We start from the raw sequence: 15,544 nt of genomic DNA on the forward strand, positions 1-15,544 counted from the left end.
AAGAATTGCCGGTATTATTCGTATTCTACGTCCTTGTCACGACAGAAATGCGTGGAGGTGGGATGCGTGTGCAGATGTGTATACAGTGCGTGTGCTATGTGTAGAATATATACGGGAGCCCCGCGGCAGTACTGAGCGGTTGCCCCCTCCCCGTCGTTGTGTCCCGGCTTCGCGCCCGGCTGCAGGGACAGGAGGGCACGTGGAGCCACTTTCGTCCCTGTCCTTGTCCGCTCGCTGGCTGCAATGCCCGGCGTGACCACAGGAGAGCAGCACTGAGCCGTCCTCAGGAGCCGTTCCCCCCCCTCCCGCAGTGCCCGGCGTGAGCCACCGGGGGCAGCACCGAGCGCGCTCTCCTTCGAACCCTGGTGCGGCGGGGGGGCGGGGACCTTGGGTTTGTAACCCGCGTGGGAGCGGGGCACGTGCGGGGTGCGCGGGGCCGCAGCCCGGGAGCCGCGGAGCCGGTGCTGGCGGGACGCTGCCCCGCGCCGCCTGCGTCTGGCCCCGCTGCTCGTCGCCGCTGTCCTGGGGCGCCCGGCCCGGCCTCGTTCCGCAGCGGCAGGGGCAGGACCCGGGGGTGTCTGTGGGGGCTGTGTCCTGTGTGGAAACGTGAGTTGGGAACCTTTTTCTGGCAGTGCGGTGATTTTGTGGGTGGGAAGTTGGTCATTTAGTGTGGTGATTTGGGGCGTTTCTGTGGAAATGTTTGGGGAAATATGGAGACTTTGGGGGAAATCTGGGGATTTGGGACCTTTTTTCTGGATGTATGTGGAAATGTGTTTTTTGCTGTGGGAAACTGGGAATTGTGTGTGATGATAGCTCCTTTCCTTGAAAACACAGTGGCTCTGTATTTAAAGCTGGTTACTCTAGTAGTTGGTAGAAATGTGTTTAGAGAGATGGTGTGGTAATTTTAGGGTGAGTTGGGAGGGTTTTTAGGGGACTGGTTTGTTGTGGGATGTGTGGGAAAATTGCGTGGCAATTGGGCAAGCATATGGAAATACGGTCAGGTTGTGTCAGGGAAATTTTCTGGGGATTTGGAAACCCTTTTTGTAGGAATGTGTATAGATAAGTGAAGATATTTGTGTAGTGATTTGGGTACCCTTAATGGAAATGTGCTGGGTCGGCCCACGGCGGTCGTCTTATCCACTGCGGCGCGGTTAACGGCGTGTGCGTTTTCACTCGTGTGAAACGGTCTAACGTGGGCGTGCCCTTTCTCTGAGGCTCTCCTCATGCACCTGTCCTTGGCACCAGCATATCAGTGGTGAGCTGCAGTGTGACAGAAGTGTTACTTGGGGCAGAAGGGCCCCCAGGAGCTGTCGTGTCTGCAAGGGTCATTCTGGGTACCGAGACGGGTGTGGCGGTCCCTTGGAAACAGCCAAAGCACCACAGGCGAGTACGTGTTTCTGCTTCGACACGCCAAGCGGACAGAACGCACCAGCAGTTGCCTGGGCTTCTGCCTGGAGGCACGTCATTCACGTGCCCTGCTCCAACGGGAACACCTCCACTGACTGCAGCTCTTGCCTCCAACTGCTGGTAGCACCCTCAAAAAGCAATGGCTTGCCCCTTGACTTGCAGAATACTGGGGGCCCAGACCCCACAGACTTTGTATTCTCTTCCCCTGTGCCTGGGGGAGGTGTTGAGCCCTCTGATCTCTGCAGTCTTCAGCACTTGTTAGCCACTCCTCCTTATGTGCGCAACACCCAGCCCCTGTGACCTTGTCCTACCTGACAGCCTCTGTCCGCCTCTCCTAGTCTCATCCTTCCTCGGAAGGCTTCCCATGAAATCCCGTCTTCTGTCCCAGCGTGCAGCAGGCCTGCACCAATGTTTTCCAGCTTGCTTTAGAGAGTTGTAGAGTAGGGGTGGTGCTTCCTTGCCCCCTGCTGTTTGCTTCTGTCCGCTTTAAGGTGTTCATGTATTTCAGTTTTCCTTTTCTCCCCTCCTCTGTGGTGCCTGTGTCTTGCGCATATGCAGGATGTTGGCGTAAGGCAGGGGCCGGCAGCTCTTTGGTCCTGTGGGCCACGGAGGCGGTACTGGGGAAGGCGAAGCGGGCCGGTCAGCGGTGCCGATCCCGAATAGCCCAGGTCCCGCTTGCCCTACGGCTCCTCCCCGTACTGCCAACAGTGCCCAGCCTAAGCCCCGACCCCCAGCCCGCCCTGCACCTTCTCTGGACTCCCTGGACAAAGTTGACCAGATGGAACCTGTGTGCATAACCCTGGCCCGTTGTGCCCCTGCTCCAGACAACCCGTGCACGCTGAGCAGCGGCAGTAGCTGTTGCTCGACATGGCGGAAACATGACTCCTCCTCGTCACGGCGGCCGGTCCCTTCTTCCTGCGGCTGCGCAGAGTCTACACGTGGGCTGCCCTGGGGCTTGTCTCCACTGCCATCGCTGCTGCTTCCGGGCCGTGCGGCAGGGCCGTGACGGCTGTGCAAAGGAACCGTAGGGCAGCCCAGCCTCAGGCTCGTAGCGGTTGCAGCCAGAAGAGCCTGGTAGCTGTGAAAGGTGTGGGGCCACTTGCCCCTTGTGCCGAGCACGAGCTTGCGTTCACCTCTGGCAGCTACGGCCGCTGCTCAGTGTGGATGGGCACACGTAGAGGAGGCGCCGTGCAGTTTGGGGTTTGGGCCGTGTGCACGGGTTCTGGCTGGGCTGGTGCTCGTCCACTCTGCCCGGCCTAGTCCTGAGCGGGCACTGGCTGGATGGAGTTGGAGCTGTGCGTGTGGGTCCCTGCCAGTAGCTTGGGTTTGGGGCAGTGGCGGCAGAAACTGAAAGCAGCTTTCTTTGCCTGCGCAGCCTGGGGAGGCAGTTCAGGCGCACCCCGCTGCATGCCCAGAGGCAGCGGGATGCACCAGAGGCTAGACAGTGATTGGGCAAGACAGGATTGAGGTACCTGCCAAGGGGCAGACTGAGTCCCTCCATGGGCCACATCTGCCCATGCTACTCATGGTGTTTCATATGGAACAGGTTTTAGGAGCAGAGTATCTGGAAGGAGGACTACTGTTGTAAAACTGTCCGTCTCCCTGCAGCTGTCTCCCCACACGGATTTGTGGCGCTGAGCAGCCGTAATATGCTGGTGCCCTGCCCATGGCGTTTTCCCTCCCCCCTCAAGGCCAGTGCCCCTCGCTCCCCTTTTCTATGCTGATGCTGAAACCTGTCTAGAGAGCAGGTTGCAAAGCACCACACTTTCATTTTTTAAGCAGAAAAAGAAATGAAAAAACCTGTTGTTGTTCAGGAAGCACCGCAGGACATCAGTTCAACTTCAGGGGAGTTTGAGATGTGTGGTATACAGATTCTCACCTGTGCAGGAGGGAGGAGGAGGCTAACAGCAGATTGTCTCCACTTTGCAAATGTCTTTTAAAGCTTTCCTCTGTTCACATCGAATGTTTACGTGTGGTTTTTGCTTTGTTTTTTAAATGGATATTCCGATACGTGTCGAGCAGATTGGCGTCGCTGGAAGTTTGGGAATGGGAGCGAATCCGTTTTCCAGCGGACTTGGGAGATGTCAATGAGCGGGGGCCCGTGTCCCTGGAAAAAATACAACTGTGGAAGGGAAGAGCACTGCTCATCTCTTTCCCTGCCCACCTGGGAATGCTCCTTGTCCTGTTTTGTTTCTTTTACTCTGCTGTCTAGACCGATTTTTCATTTACAAAGGTTCACAAAACCAAAAATCAGTTGGTGTTTTAAGCTGCTTTTTTCCCACCTTTTCAGGAAGCAGTTACTCATCTTTGGTCTTGCCTGGTATTGAAGGCTGGAGAAACAGATTCTTATTGTACTTTCTCAGGCCATTGCTTGTGATGTAAATGCAGGCTTATTACTTGTTAACAGTTGCAAAGAGCATGTTCATCTAACACACGAGGTACATGGTCCCACTAGGGACCTCTTACTGGACTTGGTGCTGGTGACAGGGGATGACCTGGTAGGGAATTGACTGACTCGAGGTAACCTAGGGGACAGTGACCATCCATTGATTGGATTCACTATCTGGCACAGGGTGGGAAAAATAACCAGTAGGGTAGGAGTGCTAGACTTCAGTGTGGTCAGGAGATTAGTTAGCGAGGCGCTGAAGGACAAGAGCACTGGTAAGATGGGAGTCCAGGAATGGGAGGTGTTCCTAAAGGGAGCAATCCTACAGGTGTAGGAGAAGATGATCCCGTTGCACAGGAGAGGGGAAAGAGGGGCCAAGAAACCCTCTTGGCTGAACAGCAAAATGCAGGAAAACCTAGGGGCAAAAAAGAGGCATATAGACAGTGGAAGCATGTGAGATTTACCAAGGTGGAGTATACCTACTTGGCCTGCACTTGCAGGGAGGCAGTTAGAAAGGGTGAAGCAGAAATGCAGCTTGGGCTGGCAACAAAAATTAAAAACAAGTAAAGTCTTTCTTTAGGTGTATAAGGAGTAAAAAGAAGGTGCCATGGTAGCATAGGAACCCTACAGGACAAACTAGGGTAAATAGTGATAGGTGGGGTGAGCGGGGCAAGGTTGAGCTCTTCAGTGAGTTTTTTGCTTCTGTATTCCTGAACATGGAACAGGACAGGTCTCCCAGTTGGATGCTAGACAGGCATAAAAGGGACACCAGCCCACCAAGTGTTTGTGCCAACTTGGTGAAGAGGCACTTGGAAAGACTGGGTGTGTTTAAGTCAGCAGACCCACGTGATCTTCATCCAAGGGTGCCAAAGGATTTGGCAGCATTATAGGAGAGCCCCGACACAGCTGTTTGAGCACTCGTGGCACTCGGGTCAGGTCCCAGAGGGCTGGAAAAGGGCCAGTGCGGTCCCTACCTTTAAGAAAGGAAAGGAGGATCCGGGTAACTAGACACCAGTTAGTCTCACTTCTGTTCTGAGGAAAACCTTTGAAAAGATTAAGGATCACATTTGTGGGAGTCCTGGAAGGTGGGGGGATGCTGAAGGGCAGTGAGCACATATTCATAGCAGGTAGATCCTGCCTGACTAACCTTGTTTCTTTTTATGACCAGGTCACAAAATGCTTACACACAGGAATTGAGGTAGATGTCATCTACTTGCATTTTAAGAAGGCCTTCAATATGGTATCTCATTCTAATGTCATTAATAAACTGAGCCGCTGTCACGTAGATGATTACACGATCAGGTGGGTGGCAAAATGGCTCAGCGTCATACCCAGAGAATGGCGGTGGATGGGTCGGTATCGACCTGGAAAGATGTGGGCAGTGGAGTCTGACAAGGCTCGGTCCTTCGACCTGTGCTGTTTAATGTCTTTGTGAGTCACTTGGATGAGGGCGTGGAAAGCACTCTGTCCAAATATGCAGATGATACCAAATTTATGGGTAACGTTAACATGCTAAAGCAGAGGTCCTCAAACTGTGGTCTCTGGACCAGCGCTGGTCCACAAGCTCCATGTAGGTGGTCCTCAGAAAGGTTGCAGAACAATTGAGAATCTCTGCGTTTGGCCCTGCAGTTGATTACTTTTTTTTCCGGTGACGGAGATTAAGCGGTCCGCTGAGACCCTCGGCAATTTTCAAGCGGTCCGTGCAAAACAAAGTTTGAGAGCCGGTGCGCTAGAGGGTTGGGACCAAATCTGTGGGCACCTGGGCAGGTTGGAAAAATGGGCAGACCAGAATAGGATGCAGTTGAACAAAGACAAGTGCAAAGTGCTGCACCTAGGGAGAAGGAATCACCGGCACGCTTACAGGCTGCGGGAGGGCTTTCTCAGCATCAGAGCAGCGGAAAGGGATCTCGGAGTCAGCGTTGATACCGAGATGAGCGTGAGTTGTCAACGTGACAAAGCGATTGGTAAAGCTAACTGCACTTTATCATGCGTTCGCAGGTGCAGGACAAACAGGTCCAGGGAGGTGATGCTTACCCTCTACGCGACATTGGTCGAGCTGCAGTTGGAGTACTCTGTCCGGTTTTGGACGCCACACTTCAAGAGGGATGTGGACAACCTTGTGAGGGTTCAGAGGAGGGCAAAAGTATATCTATTATAGAAAATAACATGCAGTATATTTAGTTACATCAATTGCCACACTGCTAGCTAAAGATAAACCTATGATATACCATATAGGGATCATTTATGTACGGTCTGTTAGCTCCTTTTAGGACTTGTGCTTTGTTTAATTGTGTTTGACGGTTTCCTTTACTTGCTGACCAAGTTAGTTGTCGCAGCTGCGAAGGTTCACGCTGCGGTTACTCGGAACAAAGCCTTGGCCCTTGTGCTTAACAGCGTAAGCGCGGCTCAGCCTAGGCACCTTGAAAATGGCCGAGGCTGGCAGCAGGGTCATCTTATCGCTATCTGTGCTGGGGTTAACAGCGTGAGCATTTTACCTTGCGTGAAAGTGTCTGATGTGCGTCTGCCCTTTCTCACAGGCTAGTCCTTGCGCTCCTGTCCTTGGAACCAGCTTATCGGCGAGGAAGCGCAGCGTGACGTTCGGAACCAAAAGGCCCGGAGTAGAAGGGCCCCCGACATCCGTCGCATCTGCAACGGGTCCCTGCGTGAGCTACTGAGAAACGAGCGTTTGGGGCCCGCACCGGTCTCTCGGAAACATCCGAGCCAGCCCTGGCAGCAGGTGCCTGCGCGTTCCTGCCTCGTACGCGGTCAGGGAACGCTACGCACCAGCAGTTGCCTCGGCTTCTGACCGGACGCACGGCGTTTGCTCGCAAGCATCCAAAGCTAGCACCTCCAGCGGCTGCAGCTGTTGCTTCCCAACTACTAGGAGAGCCTTGCAAAAGCAATGGCCTGCCCCTGGGCCAGGCTGATACCAGTGGCTCAGACCCAGAGACTTGCTGTTGTACCTCCCGGTGTCTGGATTAGGTGTCGAGCACTTGGAACTCTGGCAGCTTCAGCACATATTAACCTCTCGTCCTCCTGTGGCCAACACCACGGAGCCCGTGACCCTAATGTTTCTGTCAGCCTCTGTCCCACCCTTCCCCTGAAGGCCTCCCGTGAAATCCCTTGTCCCATCACAGTCTGCAGGTTGGCTCCAGCGGTATTTCCCAGCTGCACGTGGAGAGTTGCAAGGGAGGTGGGGAAGAGTTTTATGCCTCCATACTCTTTACTTGTTTCAGCCTGAAGCTGTTTGTTTATCTCAGGGCCTTTTTTTCCTCTCTCTCCTCCTCTGTCTGTGCTTCTGCTGTGTAGCCACTGCCTCCTGTGTATGTGGGAAGGTGATGTAAGGGGGTGCACAGTTACCCTTAAGAAGGAGCAATTTTTCTATGGAGTTAAGCTGAAACTGCTGTACAGAGCGTCTTGCAAAGTGCCTCCGGGTCTGCAGCGGTAGAAGGTGTATGGGGTAAGGCACAGAGCTGAGGGAATTGCACTGTGTTGCCCTCTGTGAGCTTCCTGGGAAACACTTGGGGCGGGGGGGTGGGGGTGCGGTTCCTGTAGGTGCCTGGGCAGTGCAACCATTTTTCTTCCATGCCCATGGGGTGTGGGTGCAGGTTTTCCCCTGGGTGACATGACACTGCCAGTGCAGGCCCAGTCACCTGAGCGTAGAGCCAGGGGGGACTTTATGGTATGGTTGGGTTTGAACTACAAAGGAGCAGGGACCAGGATGCACGGGTGTCAGAGATGTGTTCCAGACCAGGTGAGGGGTGCATGCAGGTCCGTGGCAGCGTCCTAGGGCAGGGCAGGGCACTGGGGGGTCCCTGTGCTTCTGGCTAGTGCGGGAGGAGCCTGGTGCTGGGGGTGCTCTGTGCTGCTGCCCACCAGCCCGTGCTTCTGGGATGCTTTGGTGCCCCTGACTCCCAGCCCGCAGCCTCTGCTTGTCTTGTGTTGCCCTCACTCCTGACCCGCAGCCTTGTCCTCACAGAAAAGATCAGTCCCAAATGCGACTCGCGTGGGTGAACAGGTGATCCAGGGCTGCGTTTGGTGGGGGAGCGGGGGCAATGTGTCCCCTAAGTCCACGGTGGCATGCGGTTGTGTCCCTCACTGGTGCTGTGTGGGCTGGGGCTGTGGTCCCACTGTTCCCGAAAGCAACGGGTTGCACCTGCTGGGCTGCAGAGGCCCCGGGGCGAGGGCAGCAGGGAGGGAGCCTGAGTCTGCAGTGGGCAGCCTGCCCCTGCCCTGCACACAGGATTGTGGGCACGGGTTCCTGCTGCTCCTCGGGAATGCGCACAGCTGTGAGGAACCCCCCACCCAGCCTGAGCCCGCAGCAGGCAGGCAGTGGGTGGGGGGAGCTGGGCTTTGGTCTGCTGCAGCAGCCGCTGTCTCCTGCCGGGCAGGGCGCCGTGGACACGGGTCCCTGGCCCCATAGTGCTGGCAGCTGGGGGCCCCCTCTGGTAGAGCTGGGGGCCAGGAGGTTGGGCGGAGTGGGGAGTTGAGGGGCTTTTCATTTTAATCAGACATTTTGGTGTTTTTATTTGAGAATTAGTGGGGTTATCTATCAGAGATTTTGCCTTTTTTTTTTTTATCAGGGAAAAGCAGGATGCCTCGTCATTAGAGCAGCACGTGGGAGCCAGGGCCTGCAGCGTTATCAGGCGTGGGGTGGACACGCGGTTCCCGGTGTCAGTCAGAGCCCGGTGGGCGGCGGGCACGCTCCGCAGCAGCACCCGGGCTCCGGCGCTGCCGTGCGCTCTGGACACGAGGGGCAGCTCTGAGCCGGCACGTGTGGGGCCGTCTGCAAGGCTGGCTCGGGGCAGAGCAGACCGGGGTGCTGTGCGCGACCCTCGGGGCTGTCAGGCAGCCGCTTGCCCAGCGGAGGCATCAGCGCTGCAGGCGGGATCCCCCATGGCCACGGGCGGGGAGGGCGGGTGTTCTGTGCGCGGTGCCGCAGCTCGGCCCCTTCCTCCTCGAGCTGGTGCTGGCGGGACGCTGCTCCGCCCCGCTCCGCTTGGCCCTGGGCGCGCTGCTCGCCCCGCGCCCCCCGCACGGGGTCGGAGCCGCCGCTCTCCTGGGGCGCCTGGTGCGGCCTCGTTGCGCGGCGGGGCAGCGCGGTGCGGGCGGGCAGGCCCCGGCGCCGGACGGACCCGGGGGACGGGGTGGAAATGTGCCTGTGAGCAGTGGCGTGGAGCTGTGTGAGCACCGGGGGGTTTTCATGTTGCCTGTTTTGTGTGGGGGGCTTGGGAGACATTTTTTGTGGCAGTGTGATGATCTTTTTGGTGGGAAGTTGGTCCTTTAGTGTGGCGATTTGGAGGTGGTTTGTGGAAATGTGTGAAATATGGTGGTATCGGGAGAATTGTGTGAGGAGTTGGGACCTGTATTTGGAAATTGTGGAAATGTGATTGTTTGGGGGGAATTTGGTCATGGTGTGTGGTGATATAGTGCCTTGTTTGGAAATACTGCTATTTTGTGTGGAAACGTCATGGTTTGGGAACCTTGTGGAAATGTGTGTGGAAATCTGGTGATTTTGTGTGGAAGTGGTGTGGTAATTTTAGGGTGATTTGGGAACTGTTTGTGCGACTGGCGTGTTGTGGGACCTGTGGACAATTGTATGGGGATTGGTTCACTGTATGGAAATACGGCTGTGTTGTGGGGGGGAAAATGGTCTGGGGATTTGGAAACCTTTTTTGTGGGCTCGTGTGTGGGCTTGTGGTGGTTTGCGTGTGGAAAACCAGACATCCTTTGTGATGACTTGGGGGCGTTTTTGTGGCAATGTTTGGAGATGTTTTGTGACGTTGGGAGAAGTCTGTGGGGATTTGGGACATTTATTTGGGGAGTGTGTGGAAGTGTTAAAATGTTGTGAGAAACTGGTGATGGTGTGTGGTACTAAAGGACGTTGTTTCTTGGAAAATGTGATTTTTGTGTGGAAAACTAGTGATTTAGGAACTCTGTGGAGATGTCTGTGGAAATGTGGTGATTATGCCAGTGAGAAGTGGTGTGGTAGTTTTAGGGTAATTTGGGAACTGTTTGTGTAACTGATGTTCGTGGGAGCTGTGGAAATGTGTGTGCATGGGAATATGGTTGTGTTGTGTGGGGGAAACGGTGTGGGGATTTGGAAACCTTTTTTAAGGGCATGTGGCGACTTTTGTGTGGAAAACAGTTTGTTCTGTGTGGTGATTTGAGAACCCCCTTTTTATCTGGAAGTGCTGATTTGTTTGGTGGCAGGCGAGTCATTTTGTGGTAATTTGGTGATGGGTTGGTGGAAAGGTGTGGGGAAATGTGGTATTGGGAGAATTCTGTGGGGACTGGGGAGCGTGTCTGTGGAAATGTGCTTTTTTGTGGAAGATGTGATGGTGTGTGGTGAAAGGATCTGTTTTGGAAATGCGATTTTTTTTGCGTGGAAAACTGGTGATCTGGCACAGGTGTACATGGAAATGTGAGTGGAAATATCTGGTGATTTTTTTGTGTGTGTGGAAAATGGTCTGGTAATATTAGGGTGATTTAGGAACTGTTTTTGTGGAACTTGTGTGTTGTGGGACGTGTGGAATAGTTTGTGGTGACTGGGTAAGTGTGGAAATATGCTTGTGTTGTGTGAGGGAAATGGTGGGCAGGGGTTGGAAAAATTTCTGTGGGCACGTGTGTACCTGTGTTTGGACACGTGGTGGTTTCCATGTCGAAAACTGGCCCTGATTTGAAAACCCTTTTTCTGGCAGTGTGGTAGGGTGTTGGGTTTTTTTGAGTGGGAGGTTGGTCATTTTGTGTGGCGATATGGAAGTTTTTTTGTAGAAACGTTTGGGGAACTATGGTGGTTTTGGGAGAGTTCTGTGGTGCTTTGGGAACTTTTTCCTGGAAATGTTTGGAAATGTGATTTTTGTTGTGGAATTTAGGACCTAGAGGTATACAGGACATTTGTTTGGGACTATAGGGGTTTTGCGTGGAAATATGATGATTTAATTTTTAGAAAATGGTGTGGTAACTTTAGGGTGATTTGGGAACTGTTTTGTGCGACCTGTGGAAAATCGTGTGGCGATGGGGTAAGCATATGGAAATATGGGTATGTTGTATGAGGGAAAATGCATGGTGATTTGGAAACCTTTTTTGTAGTAGTGCGTGTAGAAAAGTGTGATTTTGTGTGTGTGTGTGTGTGGTCATTTGATAAGTCTGAACGGGAATGTGCTGGGCTGGCCCACGGGGGTCATTTCATCCACTGCGGTGCGGTTAACAGTGCGTGTCTTCTCACTCCAATGAAATGGTCTAACGTGGGTCTTCCCTTTCTTTCCAACTGCTCCTTGTGCACCTGTTCATGGGAGCAGTGTCAGTGAGGAGCTGCAGCGTGAAAGAAGTGGGACTTGGAAATATCCAAGGGACCACGGGTAACAGGTGAGTGTGAGTTTCTGCCTTAAACACTCTGATGGGGTAAAATGCACCCGTAGCTGCTTACGCTTCTGCTTGGAGGTGCATCATCTGCGTGTCACTCCCCATTTATGGGGGCCTCAATTCACCTCCTTCCGCCGCACCTGATTTACATGTGGGGACCCACTCTTCAGCCTGTGGGCAGGCATGTACCTGTGTACATGGTCACATGCACATAGCACCCCTTTGTGACCCCTCCTCCTGTTTCCCTGAGCACCTTGCAGGATGGAAGTCTGGCAGCCTGCAAGGAGAAACCCACCATTGGTCATGCTGTTCCCCTTTAGAGGTGAAAATCTGGATTTTTCTCATTTAAAGGAGAAAATCTGGGGGCGCTGGGTATCAGCAAATAAAAACCTAGGTTTCCGGACTAGCCCAGGGATTGACACGACACTCGGTTCGAGGAGTGACGGAAAGGCTTTATTTACTACAAGTATTTAAGATCAAGTCAGGCAAATCCAAACCAAATCAAAGTCCATTAATTAGCTGTAAGGTGATGATTTCTCGCCAAACAGGCGACAAAGAGGCGGTCTGTTTCCCTTCACCTTGTAGAGTAAGTTGGGTGCGTCGGCAAGCCGTGTCAGAGAGATTTTTCACTCCTGAAGCGTGCGTGTGCTGTGTGCTGTTTTACTTTTTATCCCCTTACTTTAGCATCTTCAAAGCATTCTTTTAGTTGTGTAAATTAAGATGGAGTCCCAAACAGTAACCGACAGGAAAAACCTGCCAAGTACCGGTTATCAGAAATTTCTAATGCGAACGAGTTAGCTTCTTCGGTAACGAGAGGTTATTCAGTTTGGAACGTATCGAGAAACCGATTAACTGCTAGGAAAAACATACTAAATCAGGAGGAGATATCTATTACATACGGAGAATGTGTTTCAGTATATAAACGCGACTTAGTCGGAAAAGAGATATTTATCGTGCTAATTAATTGAGGATAGACGCTTCATACCGTTACACACCAGACAACTAAGAGTCTGTGTGAAATCATCCTGAATATAGCCTGATAAGATGGAAGAGACTTCATAATTCTTTCTTAGGTGGCCTGGCCATGAAATTGCATTGTCTTGCATTATGCAGTTAGCGTTATTATTCAGTATTTTAACTTTTGTGAGTAGGGCCAAGCTTTACATGATTTTCAGAGTCGTTACTGGGTCGGGGTTCTTAAGGTGACATACTGGGTTTTACTGCATTTTTCCCTGGTGAATGCAAAACCCGGGTCCCTGCCAATTACCCTTTTTGTACGTGAAGTGAAGACGCTATGACATTTGCCGGTGATGCTCTTAGCGTATAAAGGATTACAACCCTCCAAATTGGATAAAGCAGCTAGAGACAGGGCTAGAATATGCACTTTTATTGATCACACCTCGAGGCATAAGAATAAACCCTTTGTGCTATGCCTACCTAGTGACTTGTCACACCACAATACAGATTGTCCAGTCTACCGGCTGGGGGAGATGCAGGAGGGAGGAGGAGGCTAACAGGAGGTTGTCTCCACTTTGCAAAGGTCTTTGTAGTTTCCCTTTTGTAAAAACCTAATTTTTACGTGGGCTTTTTAAATCGATAGTTTGACGGGCGTCACGTAGACTCGTTTTGCTGAAACTTTGGGAACGGGACCGAACCCATTTTCCTGTGCGCTTGGACCTGCAGATGGCTGGGGCCCGTGTCCCTGGGGAAACTCCGAGTCTGGAAGGGAGGAACACTGCTCATCTCTCTCCCTGCCTGCCTGGGAACGCTCCTTGCCTTGTGTTTGTTAGACTCTGCCATTTAGACCTATTTTAACTTGTAACAGGGTCACAAAACCAAATGCCAGTTGCTGCTCGTAGCTGCCGTTTCCCATCGTTCCAGAAAGCAGCTACTCGCTCTTGGTCTTGTCTGGTATTAAAGTCTTGAGAAACAGAATTTTATTCCACTTTTTTTGGCCGTTCCTTGGGATGTAAGTGTAGGCTCACGGCCTATTCCTTGTATGCCAGCTTAAGCACGTGTCGTTCTTAAGTTAGGCTTCTGGTAGGTGTGTAGTCTGCAATACTGAGCGTGGTCTGTCAGGCCCTGACCATGTTTTCAGTTTACACCGAGGGGAATCTGCCCATAGCCTTCCTTCCCCTTTCTCATCACCATCTTCGTAACATCCCTGCCTCTTTACTTGTCGCTCATTTCAGGAGCTGTTGTGTGCCAGTGCTTCTGTTCCCTGGTGCTTTCCCCGGGTACCCACCCTGTCTCCTGTACGTGGTGGAGGACCGGTTTAAGGAGTTGCACGGAGGGCCTCACAGAAGTCCTGTGTGGTCATGGGTTTACAATGAAGACTTGCAGCTGTGTGTTACTATTTCTGGGGTGTGCCGTGTGTGAGGTGCAGCTGTCAGAGGAACGCTTTGGAGATGTCGCTCACACAGGGAAGCAAAATTGTTCTGCTCCCCACTACTGAGCTTTACAGGGTGATACCTGTGAGACATCACATCCCCTGTCCAAACCTGAGCCATCTGAGCAGGGGAAGTGGCGTGGGAGCGGGGGCCAAGATACCTGGTTGACAGCCCAGACTGCAAGTTGAAGGCTGCAATGGAAGCGCTCAGAGTGTGGCCTGTCAGATTCCAACAAAATCTGTCAAGTCTCACATGTAGCTTATCACAAGGAAACGAAAAAGAAAAGGACATGAGCAGGGGCCCATGTTAGAGTCTTAGTGCATTGGTCAGCGATTGGGGGTGAGGGGGTGCATGTCCCTCCTTCACTGCTTGTGTGTTGACTGTCATTGTTAAAGGACCAGGGTTGGGGGCGGGGGCATTCTTGGCTGCTTGGCCAAGTGCCTGGGGGAAGAGCTAGGAGGGAGGGGGAGGTTCAGCAACCCCGGACTGGCCAGGTCTCCCCCTGCCTCCCACAGGACTGCGCTACCTGCTACTGGCAGTGACTCTGCCTGGAGCAGTTGGCAGGCCCTTGTAAGCAGCCTGCACTGCTTGGGAGATGTGGGCTGTGACACCTTGGTTTTCTGGACTGTGGTAAGAAAGCAAACAGCCTTGTAGTACAGGCTTCAGTTGTGGGACTGCACCCTGTTGTTGAGACCCCCCCCAGGGGCTTATTTCTTGTATGTCCATGCAGGATAGTTGGAGGGGTGGGGAATGGAAGGAAGAGGCATGGATGAGACCTGCATCTTCTGTTCAGCAAATTTCTGTAAGTAATGTTAGTACTACTAATATTATCCCTGTTCTGATTCTTACTATTACTATTATTTGTTTTCCCATATACTTTGCCAACAAAGCACCTGGCAGGTCCAGTAAGAAAAGGAAGTTTCCAAACAGGTGACAGAAGGAAACCAAATGATTTAAGTATGCAAGTGGTGGTGGTGGTGTTGGGAAGGTTCAGGAACCATGGGGGAGGCAAGATTTTTTGTTATGTCTCGTGTGGCAACAACAGCACGGTTTGGACGGACAGAAGCAAGGTTTTCGGCATCCCAGTCCCCTTTTTCAGTCCTGGTTCCTTCCCAGCATCCTGAAGAAAGGTACTGTCATACCCCAAAGGTTGCCTGTATCTTACAGTTGGTCTGGTAAAACAGGGGTCAAAAAACCTATGGCCTGTGGTTTGGATCCAGCCTGTGAAGAAACTGGTTCTAGCCTGTAGCAGTTCAACCAAGGAGCAGCACACTCCCACGGTGACAGCAGCAGGGACATCCCCAGCGGCCTGTTGCCACTGCGTTCAGTTTGTTCTTTGTGCTGCAGCAGAAGCAGCCTCCCCAGGGTCCCGGCCCCTACCTCTTTCTTTTGAGTCCCTTCACAGCCTGTGGAGATTGCCGGGGAGCAAGCTGGCACGTTGGCAACGGTGCACAACGGCAAAAGAACGGCCCTTCCCTGCAAGGAAAGATTGCACCTAACTCCGAGCGAGCAGAGCAGAGCAGAGCATGGACACAAAGCGAGATGCTCATCAGTAGGGTAGTCTGGCCTTGCCGTTGCTAGGAGTGCCCAAGTAGGGAGGTGTTGGAATAATTTCTCAGCTTTTTCCCTAGATCGCTCTAAGAGGAGAGGGGAGCGCTAAGCACACTTGGGTTCGTGCACGCTCCTCATCATTTTCACAAGCGGACGGCAGGAGAAAGTTTGCGGTCAGCGATAGCAGCACAAGGCTGCGCAACCAGGCTGGGGAACGTGGGGCTCTTTCCTAAACCAGGAGTGGCAGGACTTGCACAGCTTTGCCAGGTGAATGCTGTGCCTGAGCCCTATATATTGCTTACCTTGGCTCTTGCTGCCCTCTCCCTCCCTGCCTCCACGAGCACAGGTACAGCCTTTCTTAAGCCCCTCTCACTGCTACCTGGCCAACTTTTAAAGCAGTGGTTCTTGCCCTTTTTCACTCTAGGACCCCCCACCATCCTGGTCC

General features: G+C 52.8%; 1 long non-coding RNA gene across 5 annotated transcripts in view; it reads left to right on the plus strand.

Annotated features, from left to right (window-relative positions):
- Positions 1 to 460: 460 nt before the first annotated feature.
- LOC132244828 (uncharacterized) overlaps positions 461 to 15,544 on the plus strand; it is a 47,137-nt gene continuing 32,053 nt past the window's right edge. Inside the window, exons 1-5 of one of the 5 annotated variants that reach the window (XR_009456657.1) lie at positions 461 to 606; positions 5,792 to 5,936; positions 6,331 to 6,986; positions 11,095 to 11,161; positions 12,759 to 15,366. This is a non-coding gene — a long non-coding RNA (uncharacterized LOC132244828). Of the gene's footprint in view, positions 607 to 4,335; positions 5,096 to 5,791; positions 5,937 to 6,330; positions 6,987 to 11,094; positions 11,162 to 11,282; positions 15,367 to 15,544 lie in introns of those variants that run through there. The other 4 variants (XR_009456652.1, XR_009456656.1, XR_009456661.1 and 1 more) reach the window with 4 other exon arrangements.

The sequence above is a fragment of the Alligator mississippiensis genome, chromosome 14 (genome assembly GCF_030867095.1).
Source record: "Alligator mississippiensis isolate rAllMis1 chromosome 14, rAllMis1, whole genome shotgun sequence".
Taxonomy (NCBI): domain Eukaryota; kingdom Metazoa; phylum Chordata; order Crocodylia; family Alligatoridae; genus Alligator; species Alligator mississippiensis.